The following is a 15,608-nucleotide window of genomic DNA, read 5'->3' on the forward strand; positions in this document are numbered from 1 at the left end:
AATTTTTAGCTACTATTGTAAAAGGCTGTGGTGATGCTAAGAAAGGGTGAATGGATTGCCTTAAATTGAAAGAAAATTGTGGCGGTGAGCAAAACAATCATGAGCAATACTGAAAATAATAATTAACTTGGCTAATGCTGATAATCTGCATCATGAGATCTAAGGACTACTGTAATGTGATCTGCTAATCAAGTCTCATTCATCTCTACCATAAACTGGCAAAATTGTCAAATGAGCCATGTACTGGAAAAAAAGGTTTAGCTAAGCCAGAAAGTAATAATAAACTCAACTCATCTATTTTTTATTATCATTTTCTTGCACCTGGCAGTTTTCCATTAGTAAAGTGCCATTAGTAATGAAAAGGAAAGTTGTTTAGAAATCTTTGTGAGCTTAAACTAGAGTTGCTCATCTTTGTGCTGCTCAGTTTCCCCAGAGATTTCTGTATGTTTACAGATCAGTTCCAGCCCCAGTTAACATGTTTTCATTTGTGCATCAAATTATATTTCTGCGATAAAAAAAATATGTCATGTAATCTTAAATAGTCTAGCTGTAGAAGCCTAATTTTAGGAATTTTGTTCCAGTAGTTTTGGATTGCTGGAAAGGACTTAGAAAATATCTTGGGTTTTTATTGCTGTCTAGTCTGGCCAGCTTCCTTTTTCAAAAGTGGCAAAAAGCAACAAATAAAACCTATTACTGTAGGGTGAGACAGAGTTAGAACCAATAACTAATTTTCCTTATGCTGTCTTTTTTTTCCTGGCCCTGCGATTACCAGAAGCTTTATGGCAGTCCCAAGGCAGGAAGTGACACAAAAGATCTTGCTAACTTGTTCCACAATATCCAAAACTAAAAATATTCTGGAATGGTTCAATAACAGCTGAGTCCACAGTGGGAATGCTGTCTGGCTTGCATTCATTTACTGTCCAGACTGTAAGGGTGTGGGTTAGACTGAATTCTAAGAAAACTGCAACTTAAAGGTTCCTTTTACATTTACCTCTTTGCGTTACTCTCTCCTACCGCAGCTCGTCGCAATGGCCATTATAATCAATGGAACATGACACAATGCCTGCAGTAAGATGGAAGTGCTCCAGGTAATGCAGGCGCTGCAGTGCGTTACTGTGCAACTTCCTTGGTAATCCCAGAAGTGCCCCAGAAGTTCCATGATAATTTTTTTTTTGGTCGTGTTGCGGTTATAACGTGACTTTTCGTCTCAAGTGCAGTGTTGTTATTTCAAATCACATCGCACCAAGTGTAAAAGGAATCAAAGCAGTAAAGGTCTGTGACAAGGGAAAATGGCTGTGGAGGAGTCCCTAAAAAAGTTGCAAAGCTGGTTGTTAAAAAATCTTTTAAGTTGGGTGTAGGGGAGGAAGTGGTAGGGAGAGATGTAATTTATTACTCGAGTTGTGAAGAAACAGATGGCTTTGGTTGTTGCAGAGTGGGTTGAGGGAACGTTGCAGAGTGGATTGGGGGAATGCTGCAGAGTGAGTTGAGGGAATCATTCCTAAGAGTCCAAACAGTTCGTTCTTCTTGACACGCGAAAATTGTGTATCTGAATAGCATTTGTTGATAGACATATTGAAGTAGTGAATAGGTTCTGTGCAGTAAGCCAGTTAATGACCAGGTGGTTATTAATCATGCTTTTAATACCTAGTTGGTGAAGTGGCTGGAATTACTGAACCTATCATTAGTATGTCTGTAAATTGCAGGATGTAAGGAAAGAGGTCAAGCAGATAATTCCTGTGCTTCCTTTTCAAACATCGTCTCACTGCTACTGTTCTTCCTTGCCATGAGGGCCTTTTTCCACTGACTGAGTTTCAATCTGAAAATTGGATCACGTGTGTACTTTGCCAATCGCAAGGGAACAGCAAACATTGTATTTATGGTGCCCCTTTTTCACTGAAGTGATTTGATTTTTTTACTAAATGAAAAAATAGTTCATGCTGTATTTTCTTTTGTTTGCCTAAAGTCAATGGGGGCACAAGCAAACTGCATATTAAACACATTCATATGCAATTTTTCTGCTTTACTTGTGACCGAACGATATTGTCAGAAAAAAGCAAACGTAATTGCAGTGTAAAACTGAACAATCACACAAAGACTGTGCCAAACACATGAGAAACCGATTAGTGTAATTTACAAATCCCAATTTTCAGAAGGAATGGGCCCTGAATTAGGCTAGGGCATTCTTGATAGAAGCTCTCCATCTGCAGCAAAAAGTGGAAGGTTTAATAGTGTTGTAATAGTGTTGCAGAATGTAACACTCGTTAATCAATAGGAGGGAGATGTTATGAAATCCCATCTATCATGGGCTGGACAGGTGGGTAGCATGTGCTCACCAACACTGCATGGGTCCTAATAATTTAATGTAAAATACATTGATCTAATACTGTAAATACTATAACAGCAGAATATTGGTGTCCATGATGTCTTTGGATACTCCCTATGGAGATGTAGAATTTTAAAATGAGCGTTTCTCATTGGGTCTCTGAGGAAGTCGTGGTTTGGCTATGACACGAGGCATTTTAAGTGATGTAAGTGATTGAGTAAAAAAAAAAAAAAAAACACTTTTCACATTAAAGTACATGGTTTCTAGATTTTTAATATGATTTAACTATTACCCACCCCCTCCCCAATCCGATCCCATCACAACCTCTTAAGGCCATTTCCCTACAAATGCAGATGGTCATAGTAATGCACACAACTTTTCCTCTACAATTCATTTATAATGAATGGGATCAAACTGTATTTGTGCAAAACTGCATATGCAGCCATGCGGTGCTTTACCTTGCTAACTTGCAGTGCATGGTTGGAAAAAAAAAAAATCAAACAGCGCAGTCGAACTTCTGATGTCCTTGCACATCACAAACACTGTGTTCTCTGCTGTCCACTGTCAAAATGCAAGGTCACTGTAGGTTATGAACCTCAACAAGGCTGAATGATAGAAGTGAGCAGCCAAGAACATGGCAGCTGGCAGCAGCTGAACAAAGACTGGAGAACCATTACCTGGAACAGAGAACATAACTATACCCCACCCTACAAATAAATCTGAAGTTAAAGTAAAAGGTAGGGTTTGATACTTAAAACTGGGCCATCTACATGCAACCAGTCCAGGGCTGGGTCCCTCTCTTCTGTAGATGAACCACACAACTGCACAGAGGAAACTCCACAAAGGAGTGCTTCCCTCTACTGTCCATGTGCACCCACTACTCGCGCATGCCCAGTGCGGCTAAGCTTGTCCACGGCGCTTGCAGGAGGAACTCACCACTGGGCTGGTGGCATTCACTTTAGGATTTACACAGAGAAGTAAAAGGGACCCTAAAAGAAACCAAGATTTGTTAAAGAAATTATATGCTTGGAGCCAAACGTCTCAGTTTATAGTCTAGTATATACAGTAATCCACAATTGTGCGTGCATGTATAGGATTACACATTACTTGAAATAAAATAAATCACTAAATGAAAAAAGTACGTCATTTATTTTTTATAGCTGCATTAAAAGCTACTCAGACATTGATCGCTAAATACAGGGTCCATTAGGTGACATTAAGAGCTTGAATTCTTGGAAGAAGAACATGGTTTATTAATCCAAGAAGTACGTAGGAAGGTACTATGCACAAATCAAAAGAGGGAGAAACAAAGAAGGCATAGAAAAGTCCACCTACACAAATGGGAGGGATAATAAGTATGTGCCAAAAATATATTGGTAAATGGCTGAAGGTGAAAGATGAGGAGAAGCAGATGGGTATCCAATTTGTGACATGATAATCAAGAGATGCTAAAAGTGACCCTCCTGAATCATCAACATCTAATAGATGAACCAGTAAAAGAAACAAGCTAATGGCTTTACGGATCAGAGGAGAAACATAAAAGCAATGAAAGGGCAAGGGAACAAGAAGCACCGAGCAATAATAAACACTCGGGAGCAGCAGGAGGTCTAGTTATTCAAGTGCCTACTCTGATTTGTTAAGTGTGTGTCATGAGCACTCAGGAGGATAACAGAATACATCCTATTACAAGGGCTGGGTGCGGGACTTTACTGCACAACCAAACTGCAAGACTAACTAAACATTGCTGCTAGATATTTTTTCTTCCATTTGCAATAAAAGCAAACAAATGTACGTTTAATTTCCAGATCTTGTAAATGTTTTGTACTGTGCATAATGGCAATACTTTATTCACAGAGCCATACAGAATGAGTAAATAATGTATGGGCTGTAGACAAGATTTCTTGTTTTAGCCAATACTTGGCTTGTAATGCTTATAGCTACTGCTTCCAAGATCTATAAAAGGGGTTATAAGGTACGGTATGTCTGAATAGCCTGGCAATAGATCAGATTGAAGAGCGAGCAATTTGATGAATGGTTCAGCAACATGGATTTGTGGCAGCCCTGTGAAAGCTAACAAATTAGCGTGACATCCGATTTTCCAGGGTGAAATCATGCGCTCACTCTATGCTACTATGAGGTGAACACAGCCTAGGAATAGCTTGTGGTGCAGGCAGATGCAAGTTCAGCACTTCAGCAAGAACAAATCAGTCCCTACTATAGAAAGCTTCTAATCTACTGATCTTACCATATTTCTACAAACAATAGGTCCATATTTTCCTAAAGCTAGATACTCAGCATGAGACCAGACAGGACAGGAATAAAAGGATTCGTAGATAAAGTCCAAAATATTTCCATAGATATTTGCCCATATATTACAAGTATGAATGCGCCGATATCACATCGCTCATACACACAACCATTTATTACTATAGGTGCGCCCTTTCTGAGGTATCCCACAATATACTGTTCAGCTAAAAAGGGTTGGCGCCACACTACTGTTACTTGCTAGTCACAAGGATCAACAATACTTTTACAGGCAGCAAGCAATGCAACACAGCTGCAATTTATCACAGAATCAGAAATTATTCCACAACAGAGTTCTTTCAACTAGGATATGTTGTAACATTACTTATGAAAAGTGGAAGTGGGTACAGTATTCTGAAACACAAAGTTTTGTCAGCTAGCATAAGCTGTAAACTGTCCTTGTGCAAAGTGGAAGTTGGCACACTACTCCAAAAGTTCTCCTAAGGGACAGATGAGCCTCCGCCACATGGCACTCACCATCCACTAGGACCCACTGCACCAAGTCTAACAGCGGTTTTGGGGTGGTTAACAGGCCCCCTCACCTCTTGAACTCTACAACAGCTGCTTGTGTGTCCTTTCTCCCCATCTCCACATAAGCTCCACAAGAGATGTAGCTTCACTCCACTAACAATGTCTCAAATAAACAAGCCTACCATAGCATAAAAACATTACACTTTATCAAAATACAAAATTCTATTGCACTTACATATTCCCAGATTCATACATGGTTCAAAGTTTTATCACATTCTCTCACCGTATGGTGGGTGAGCTGTATGCGTAGTTCCGTAGTGCTGATGATGGCTACTGAGCTTTTAGCCTCTCCTCGCACACCAATTTTCACAATTTTTTTTTCTTTACACGCAGCTAGCACTGTGCTAGCTGTGTGTCTTACGCGATCGCCGCCGATGCGCCACGAAAGAGCCCCCCCCGCAGAGCCCTTGCACAGCCTGGCCAATAACCGCCAGGCTGCGCTATGTGGTGGATCGGGACTCCCTCTGACGTCACAATGTCAATGACGTAATTCCGTTCGTCGCCATGGCGACGGGGAAAGCCCTAAAGGAAATCCCGTTCAGAACGGGATTTCCTGATGGGTTTGATCGCCAGCGGCGATCGGAAGGGTGGGAGCGATTCGGCAGGCAGGGGGGGGGGGGGGGGAAATCATGTAGCTAGCGCTAGGCTAGCTACACGATGATAAAAAAAAAAAAAAAAACTTCTGCGCAGCCACCCTGGCAATCTTAATAGAACGCCCTTAAAAACAAATATTTCCTTCACAAAGTAATAATACACCCATCAAATATAAATAACTCAAATCATGAAAATACGCTGAGTGGCTCAATATAGAGCCTGCCAGCAGTTAAAAAATGTCACCATGTGATAATTGTCAGAATGTAAATCAGGGAGAGGAAAGATTTTACATGGGCAAACACTGACTAAATAATTTATACATACTGTAATTAATGTAAAAATGAAGCACTTTTTTTATTACATAATTTTCACTGGAGTTCCTCTTTAAGCTATGCAGTAGTACTATACACTACCTATGAACTTGCAAAGCTGTTGTGAAACCACTGAGACTGTTCTGCACTTTGAATGCAGAGGTGTTGTCTATCACCCATAAACCTGGTTCAGATTGTGCATGTAGAATGTGTAACCGCGGAAGAATCCTCTCATTGTCCTGCGGAGTACCTGCACATCACTGTTAGCTGTACCCACAATTAGATTGCCTAGGTCCTGATGGATTTCATTGTCTCTGTCTGGACCCTCTACAAGTACTCTTACCAATGACTAGCTTTTGATTTCTATTTAACAGCTATTCTTCTGCAGCTACAGTGGGATGCGAAAGTTTGGGCAACCTTGTTAATCGTCATGATTTTTCTGTATAAAATCGGTAGTTGTTACGATAATAAAATGTCAGTTAAATATATTATGTAGGAGAAACACAGTTATATTTGAGAAGTGAAATTAAGTTTATTGGATTTACAGAAAGTGCACAATAATTGTTTAAAGTGAATGGGAACCGCATTTAAAAAAATTAGACAGATACTTACCCAAGGAGAGAGAAGGCTCTGGGTCCTATAGAGCCTTCCGGCTCCTCTCCTGGTCCCGTCGTTCTGGTGCTGGCTCACCCGGTAGCAGTATTTGACTAAATTAGTCAAATACTGCTTTACCCGGCCGAAGGAGGCTTCCGAAGTCTTCGGGGAGCCAGAGTGCTCTTGAAGAAGGGCGGCCCTGTACTGCGCCTGCGCAAGCATGCTCTCTTGCACGTATGGAGCCGCACGTCTTCGGGAGGACACGGCTCCCGAAGACTTCCAAATACCCTTTTGGCAGGGGTTTGAAACGGGGGGGGGGGGGGGGGGGGAGCCAGCACAGGATAGAGGGCACCGAGAGAGGAGACGGAAGGCTCTATACGACCCAGAGCTTTCCCTCTCCTTAGGTAAGTATTTGCTTCATTTTTTTTTTTAAATGTGGTTCCCATTCACTTTAAATAAAATTAGGCAGGTGCATAAATGTCATTTTATTGATTCCAAACCTTTAGAACTTATTATTGGAACTCAAATTGGTTTGGTAAGCTCAGTGACCCCTGACCTACATACACAGGTGAATCCAGTTACGAGAAAGAATATTTAAAGGGGTCAATTGTAAGTTTCCCTCTTTTAATTTTCTCTGAAGAGTAGCAACATGGGGGTCTTAAAACAACTCTCAAATTACCTGAAGATAAAGATTGTTCACCATCATGGTTTAGGGGAAGGATACAAAAAGATGTCTCAGAGATTTCAGCTGTCTGCTTCCTCAGTTTGGAACATATTGAGGAAATGGAAGACTACAGGCTCAGTTCAAATTAAGGCTCAAAGTGGCAGACCAAAAAAAATCTCAGATAGACAGAAGCGATGAATGGTGAGAACAGTCAGAGTCAACCCACAGACCAGCACCAAAGACCTAGAACATCATCTTGCTGGAGATGGAGTCATTGTGCATCGTTTAACAATTTGGTGCACTTTACACAAGGAGATGCTGCATGCGAGAATGCAGAGGAAGCCTTTTCTCTGCCCACGGCACAAACAGAGCCGCTTGAGGTATGCTAAAGCACATTTGAACAAGCCAGCTTCATTTTGGAATAAAGGTGCCGTGGTTTGATGAAACTAAAATTGAGTTATTTGGGCATAACAAGGGGCATAATGCATGGAGGAAAAACACCACAGCATTCCAAGAAAAACACCTGCTACCTACAGTAAAATAAGGTGGTGGTTCCATCATGCTGTGGGGCTGTGTGGCCAGTGCAGGAAGTGGGAATCTTGTCAAAGTTGAGGGACGCATGGATTCCACTCAGTATCAGCAGATTCTGGAGACCAATGTCCAGGAATCAGTTACAAAGCTGAAGCTGCGCCGGGGCTGTATCTTTCAACAAGAAAACAGCCCTAAACACTGTTTAAAATCCACTAAGGCATTCATGTAGAGGAAAAGTACAACGTTCTGGAATGGCCATCTCAGTCCCCAGACCTGAATATAATTGAAAATCTGTGGTGTGAGTTAAAGAGAGCTGTCTATGCACGGAAGCCATCAAACCTGAATGAACTAGAGATATCTTGTAAAGAGGAATGGTCCAAAATACCTTCAACCAGAATCCAGACTCTCACTGGGCGTATGAGAGGAATCGCCGCCAGGAGACTTGGGCGCAGGAAACAGCCGGTATGGCTTATCCTGCTGCTGCACAGGTTCCCGGCGAAGTTAAATACTATTCCCCCTCTAGGTCCACGTGGATAGTGGCTAATTACAGTGATTTAAAAGTAACTTCAGCTACGTCTTCGGCGCCGAAGTTACTCCCTGTGCGCTGCTATAACCGTAATTCCTATTACGATCTATGGTGTCGCCGCCTGCGTTCAAGACTCCTGCACTGGATTGCCAGTGTTCGCTCATTGGAACGTACAGGAAGTGTTTAGAGGCTGTAATTTCTGCAAAAGGAGGATCTACTAAATATTGATTTAATTTATATTTTGTGGTGCCCAAATTTATGCACCTGCCTAATTTTGTTTAAACAATTATTGCAAACTTCCTGTAAATCCAATAAACGTCATTTCACTTCTCAAATATCACTGTGTGTGTCTCCTATATGATATATTTAACTGACAATTTTTCTTATCATAACAACCAACGATTTATACAGGAAAATCATGATGATTAACGAGGTTGCACAAACTTTCGCATCCCACCGTATATCTTAAAGCATGCAGATCAGGTGCTCTGACTGAAGTCAGACTGGATTAGCTGCATGCTTGTTTCAGGTGTGTGATTCAGCCACTGCTGCAACCAAATAGATCAGTAGGACTGCAAGGGAACTGGTATTTTTCAAAAGGAAACATCCATATCCTTCTCAGTTTAGGTTCCCTTTAAGTTTAAAATGAAAATTTTGACTTGAAGCAGAGAACATATTTTTCTTGCCTAAAAAAGTATTTTCTCTTCTTCAAGCCAAAATTTGCAATACTGTTGACCATATGAAGATTTGTACTAATCTACAACTTGTAATGTTTTACAACTAGATCTGTAATCTTCATGAAGCTTGACCAATTGAAGTGTTTCAACTAGTTTTTTATAAGGAATATTTTGTATTTTGTGCAAATAAAGATTTGAATTTTTTTTTCTCAAACTGCAAGGTATAGTTGTGGTATCCTAGATACACAGTCCTTGTTATATTATCAAGTGTTCCCCTGGGGCAAAGTGGATTGCCCTGTGAAGGACTAATTTTTTCACCATTTGGGCTTGATTCACTAAACCGTGATATCAGTTACTGATATCACGGCTGCGCTAGCGTTTTGCGTGCGATATAACGCGCGTAACGTTTTCCGTGCGCAACCACAAATTTTTATGCGAAAATTCTCAGTTGCGTGCAAAAAAAGTTATGTGCATTATATCTCAAGCAAAACGCTAGCGCGACTGATATCAGTTATCACGGTTTAGTGAATCAAGCCCCTTGTGTGAAAAAGGAGTGTTTTCCCGAACTAAGGATAATATCGTTGCTGGGAAGGGCCACGGGATAGAGTGTCAGATTCCTGCCCAGGAACTTTTTTCTCCCCCAAAAGCAGATGCTATCTTTAAGTGTACCGGAAACGCTGCAAAAGAAAGATTTGATACTTACCAGGGGCTTCCTCCAGCCCCATATGCACCACTGAGTCCCTCGCCGTGCTCCCGTGTGCCTCTGTTCAGCCGCAATCAGCCCCGGGTAACTTAGATTTCATACTTACCTGGGGCTTCCTCCAGGCCCATAAGCAACGCTGAGTCTCTCCCTGTCCTCCCGTGTACCTCCGTTCAGCCCCAGTAACTGGCTAAGTTACCTGAGCTGATTGTGGCTGAATAGAGGCACGCGGGAGGACGGCAATTGCTTATGGGGCTGGAGGAGTCCACGGGTAAGTATCAAATCTTTCTTTTGCAGCGTCTCTGGTTTCCTTTAATATAGCTTTAAAGTGTACCTGAAGGGAAAATAAGTGCCCTTAGGGGATAATTTCCTGCCTCTAGTGGGGTAAGCCTCTGGATCCTAAAGAGGCTTTCCCCATCCTCACCAGAGAACATCCAGCGCTGGGCCCCTCAAGAATCTGCTTGTCGCAGTATCAGCTCCCCCTTGGGCTCCGGCAGAAATAGCTGAGGCCAATCGGGCCCGTTCTACTGCACAGACACGAGCCATCTATGCTGGTACAGTAGAGCGGACTCAATCTGGCTCAGCTATTTCCACCCAAATGGCGAGCCGCTACTGTGCCTGAAGGCAAATATTATTGTCTCTCTGATGTCGGGGCTGCCTGCGCTGGATCGGGAGACGGGGGAAGGCTCATAAGGGCGTGCGTATATGTAAGCCAACGGGTTAGCTGGGTGCAGGGTAAGACGAATAACGGCTTACCCTGCTGCCGCTCAAATCCCTAGGGGCTTAAAATACTACTCCCCCTCTAAGTCGTCGCAACTCTGAGGTTTCTGCGATCGCTGGACCCAGAATTACAACTCCCTCTAATTACCCTTATGCGCCATGCACAGTATAACATTACTGCTATGGGGCACGTAGGTTTGGCGCTCTGTGCTGAGCATTGAAACCACCCGTTTCATCATTAGAATCCAGACGCTTCCCGCACATGAGGCAAGTACCCCCCGCCTCCCCCCGGCACTTTTTTCCCCTACAGGTTTACCCTTAAATTCCTAAGCATTAGCAGTGATGAAATGCCTTTTATGTTACATATTGTTAATCAACAAGATTTGAGGAGTCGGAGTAAACATAAATTAACCTCCCTGGCGGTAAGCCCGAGCTGAGCGCAGGAGGATTTCTCCCGATCTATTGGGGCGATTCGCCCCATTCAAAGTGCTGTGCGTGCAGCCAGCACTTTGCTAGCCACGCGCACAGCTCGATCGCCGCTGCTCTGCGGCGATCGCCCGCACGCAGCGTCGAAAGAGGGCCTCCCCCCCCGCCAGAGTCCTGCGCTGCCCGGACCAATGAGTTCCGGGCAGCGCTATGGGCTGGATCGAGTGTGCCTGACGTCAAGACGTCGGCTGACGTCCATGACGTCATCCCGATCGTCGCCATGGCGACAGGAGAAACCAAACAGGGGAACGCGTTATATACGCGCTCCCCTGTTTGCTATTAGTGCCGGCGACGATCGCACTAGAGGGACACATGCGCTCTCTAGTGGTGTTTCATGTAGCTACCACTCTGGTAGCTTTACATGAAACAAAAAAAAAACATTTAAAAGAAAAAAAGATTTTTACCCATTTGGGAAAAATAATTAACCGCCAGGGAGGTTAAGGAGTCGGATGATTTTTGTACCAACTCCACAGCCCTGCCCTTGTCTTGACCAAACTGCTGATCAGTCACTGATAATAGCAATGTAGAAAGTAGGAGATACACTCTCTAACTGGAGGGAAGTAGTGGCAACAGAGATCAGGTAACTGATGTAGCATTAAGATTATTGTTAGCAGTCCCTATGGGGCCCCCAGCAGACATCATCATTCACCAAAGCACCGTTACCAAGTTTTAGCATCCACCACTGCTCACCTCCCCTAAATCTCTATAAAAAGGCATTCATTATCTGCACAGCAGTGTCAACAGTCTCCAAGAAAAACCCCTCCAGCACCCATCTTTATCATCAGTGGGCAGTTTTGTGACAAGCATTAACAAACAATAAAAGAGATATGATGTGGGTATGTGATAAAAAAATGGAAGGAAGGTAATTATCAGCAAAGGCAGCGCATAGCTATGTAAAGGGTAAGTAGGTCTGGAGGGCAGCAAAGGGAGAGATGGAAAAATAAATGTCCAATAGGATATGGAACACAAATCATCTGGAGCAGAGAACTGTTACCTATATGACAAAAGATGAAGAACAACCAGATGAAATACGACAAAGACAAATATGGACCTCAGCAGAAGTTTAGAGTTGAACCTTTGTAATAAGCTAACAAATGTAATTGTTATATTATATTAGCCAATAAGTATACACATGATAAAAATTGAAGCACGTATTTGACTGCTTACAATGGGCTATACCTTTGTGCTTTCAACCTACCTGTAGTTGTAGGAGCCGAACTTCTGGCTTTCTCTCAACATAATTTTGTATAGATTCAACACCTGACTGCGACTTGAAGATGCCATGTTCAGACAGCACTAGCAACAGTTCTCCTTTCCTACAAAGAACAGAGAACGGTAACTATGGTTTGTAAAGGTACGAAGATGGCCCAACAAGGAGGTTTGGTGGGAAATTCAAATATGTTGCGGATGGTGCCCATGATCAGTATTACAGAAGAATGTGGCTACTGTACACACGCTAGATTCTTGGGAGAGGTGGACCCAACAACCCGCCTGGACCAACAACCATCAGTGTACAAGGCTTAGATCTTTGAAAGCAGAAAAATAAATAGTGGACACTGGCATATGACGTATTCCAAAATAAATCAGATAACTTTTTGCACAGAAATCCTGGGGAAATTGAATGCCAGGGAGGATGAATAAGTTGCCTTCTCAAACGGATACAGTAATAAAATTATTTAGTTAGGCTTAATAGAGCAACTTTGTGTTTATGCCAGTCAGTATTACAGATGGTCAATGAGATGCTAATAATTTCAAGTTGATACAAGCCATGTTTTAATGTTATGCTAATATATGCAGCTTGGAAATAGACCAATCAAATGTAGTAGCTTATGTTTTCGAAAGTTTGATTTTTGGTACATTTGAAAGCAGCATAAATTAACCTAACATTTACATCAACTCAAAAAATCTCATTGATCAACTGTAGTCATTACAAAGGGAGGGTAACTTAACATGTGACGCTGAACACTGCATTATTTACTCAATGTACCCCTGTCCAGTTTACCTATTCTACTCTCCTTCGGTTCCATGTTTAAAAAGTTTATCATAACCCAGCCACCAGAATGTCTGTCTTGATAAGAAAGAATTGATTTGCTAAGGAGGCCACTAGGGAAGATGAATGTGATGCAATTTTTCCCGAGTTGTTGCAAATTTATGTACATTTTTATTCAAATATATGTAGTTTGAAAATAGACCAATCAATTTAAACCCACGTTTAAATTGATTGGGCCAATTTCAAACTGCATATATTAGCATAAGCTTGGAAGAATTTGCATCTCTTTGATCATCTCTTGTAGCCATACACACTACAATCTGAATATACAAATTGTTCGAATTTTAGAGTATCTATAGTCATACATTTCCTGGAGTCTTGATTGAGATTGACTATTGCAATGTGGCACTTTTGTAATAGCTACACCACTAACAAGCTTAAAGAGAACCCGAGGTGGGGTTCTTGCATCGCAATCCATATACAGAGGCTGGGTCTGTCAATAGAGCCCAGCCTCTGTTGCTAGTTTGTTTCCTTCAAAGCCCCCCCTGCGCGCTGTCAGACCCCATAAAACACAGCCGCACTGGGGACATGCAGCGTGTCGCAGCCGGCTGTGTTTAGCTCCCTACTGTCAGTCTCGCCGCTCCCCCGCCTCCTGAATCGCTCCGGTCCCCGCCCACGTCCCTTCCCTCGCCGCTGATTGGAGGGAAGGGACGCGGGCCGGGACCGGAGCGATTCAGCAGGCGGGGGAGCAGTCGAGACTGACAGTAGTGAGGTAAACACAGCCGCGTAGCGCGGCTGTGTTTTATGGGGTCTGACAGCGCACAGGGGGGGCTTTGGAGGCAACTAACTAGCAACAGAGGCTGGGCTCTATAGACAGACCCAGCCTCTGTATATGGATTGCGATGGAAGAACCCCGCCTCGGGTTCTCTTTAAGTCAAGGAGTAATAAATAATTACAAGCTTTGTACTGGTCATACACCATAAATTTTGTTTTACAACCTTTAGGGCTAGTTCACAATGTTCAGTTGCATTGCAGAATAATTCTGCATGTTAAATCAATGCCATACAGTTTTATGGACCTGTTCACAGTACTGCATTGCGACTGATCGCATAATTCTAATTCCGATAGGTTGGAGTAAAGTAAGCCCACACTATTCGGCCAATTACAATGCTTTGAGTTGTAAAGGGTGCTGTGATTGGTGAACTTTTCCCTATTAGGTTTCCGGCTGGATCCATTCTCAGCGAAGACAGTATTAGTAAAAAGATGTGGAGCTAGTATAGTTGAAATGAGCCAGCGTGAAAGCCCATAGGGAACAGTTCTCTAATCACAGCAACGTCTACAACTTGAGCATTCTAATTGACCAAATAGTGTGAGTATATTATCACTACAACCTATCTAAAGCCCAATTTACATGATACGATTGTTTGTGCGATTCGATTACGATTCTATTTACGGTTCGATTAATCGCACAAAGAATCGTATCGTGTTGATGGGGCTTAAAACCTAGCAGTTCGAGAGGGTGCTGTCCATCCAATCATGTTATTGGAATTTCTCTTTGGACTTTCTCACTGGCTTATGTTATTTTATGTGTGTACATCTTTGCAGAAGTGGGTTTAAAGGGAAGGTCCTAGCACCTTAAAAATAAAAAAAACACTTTCCTCCAGCCCACTGCATCCATCCTGTGCCCTCGCCGCAGCTCCTGGTCCCCTCTGGTGCAGATGCTGACCTTGCCAGGTCGGCTTCTCCTGTGCTCCAGCATGCGGCTCATATGTTCGCGCTGACTTCATCCGGACTGTACTGCGCAGGCGCAAAACTACTTCACCTGCGCAGTACAGTCCTGATGGTGTCAGTGCAACTCTGAGAGCCGCGCAGGCACAGTGGGCAGAGTACATTTGAAATTGGCGCCGGTAGACTTAGGCGCAGGACACAGACGGCATATGGCTGATCCTGCTTCTGCACAAGTCCGGGCCGGTTTAATTACTATTCCCCCTCCAGGCCGCCATGGGTAGTGGGGGAATGAAATAATTTGGCTTACAGCGATTGCTGGAGGCCGAATTATTGCGTTTTTAAGCAACGTTGGCTCAGTCTTCTGACAGCGCCGACGTTACTCACTGAGCGCTGCAATAGGAGTGATTCCTATTATAGTCTATGGAGGCGCCGGCTGCGTCCAAATCTAGCAGCGCTGAAAAGCACTGCTCCGCAGTGGGCATCTTGCGCTGGAGGGGACCCAGGGCCACTGGCGGTGAGCGGAACTGTGGTAAGGGCACTGGACGGCTGTAGCAGCGAGAGGGAGCCCCAGGAAAGAGGATTTTTTTTATTTTTTGTGTGCTCAGATGTGTCCTTTAAATGAAGGAAAATATAATTAAAGTTTACTTTAAAGGAAAACTAAAGTCAACCTACAAAAATGATTTTAACTTACCCGGCGCTTCTTGCCACCCCCTGGAATCTTTCTGTGCCCACGACCCCTTTCCAAGTCCCTCCGGTCAACAACTCTGCTAAGCTGGCGCCTCCTCATCACGCTCCCGCAGTCACACAGAACGCTCCCTGCCGCAGGAGCATGATCAGTGCGGAAACGCGGCTCAGGGCCGCATATGCGCAGTAACCGCCGACTAGCAACAGCAGCTTGCCAGCTTAGCGGGGGTCACTGCTGCTGGCCG

The sequence above is a fragment of the Hyperolius riggenbachi genome, chromosome 5 (assembly GCF_040937935.1).
Source record: "Hyperolius riggenbachi isolate aHypRig1 chromosome 5, aHypRig1.pri, whole genome shotgun sequence".
NCBI classification, from domain to species: Eukaryota; Metazoa; Chordata; class Amphibia; order Anura; family Hyperoliidae; genus Hyperolius; species Hyperolius riggenbachi.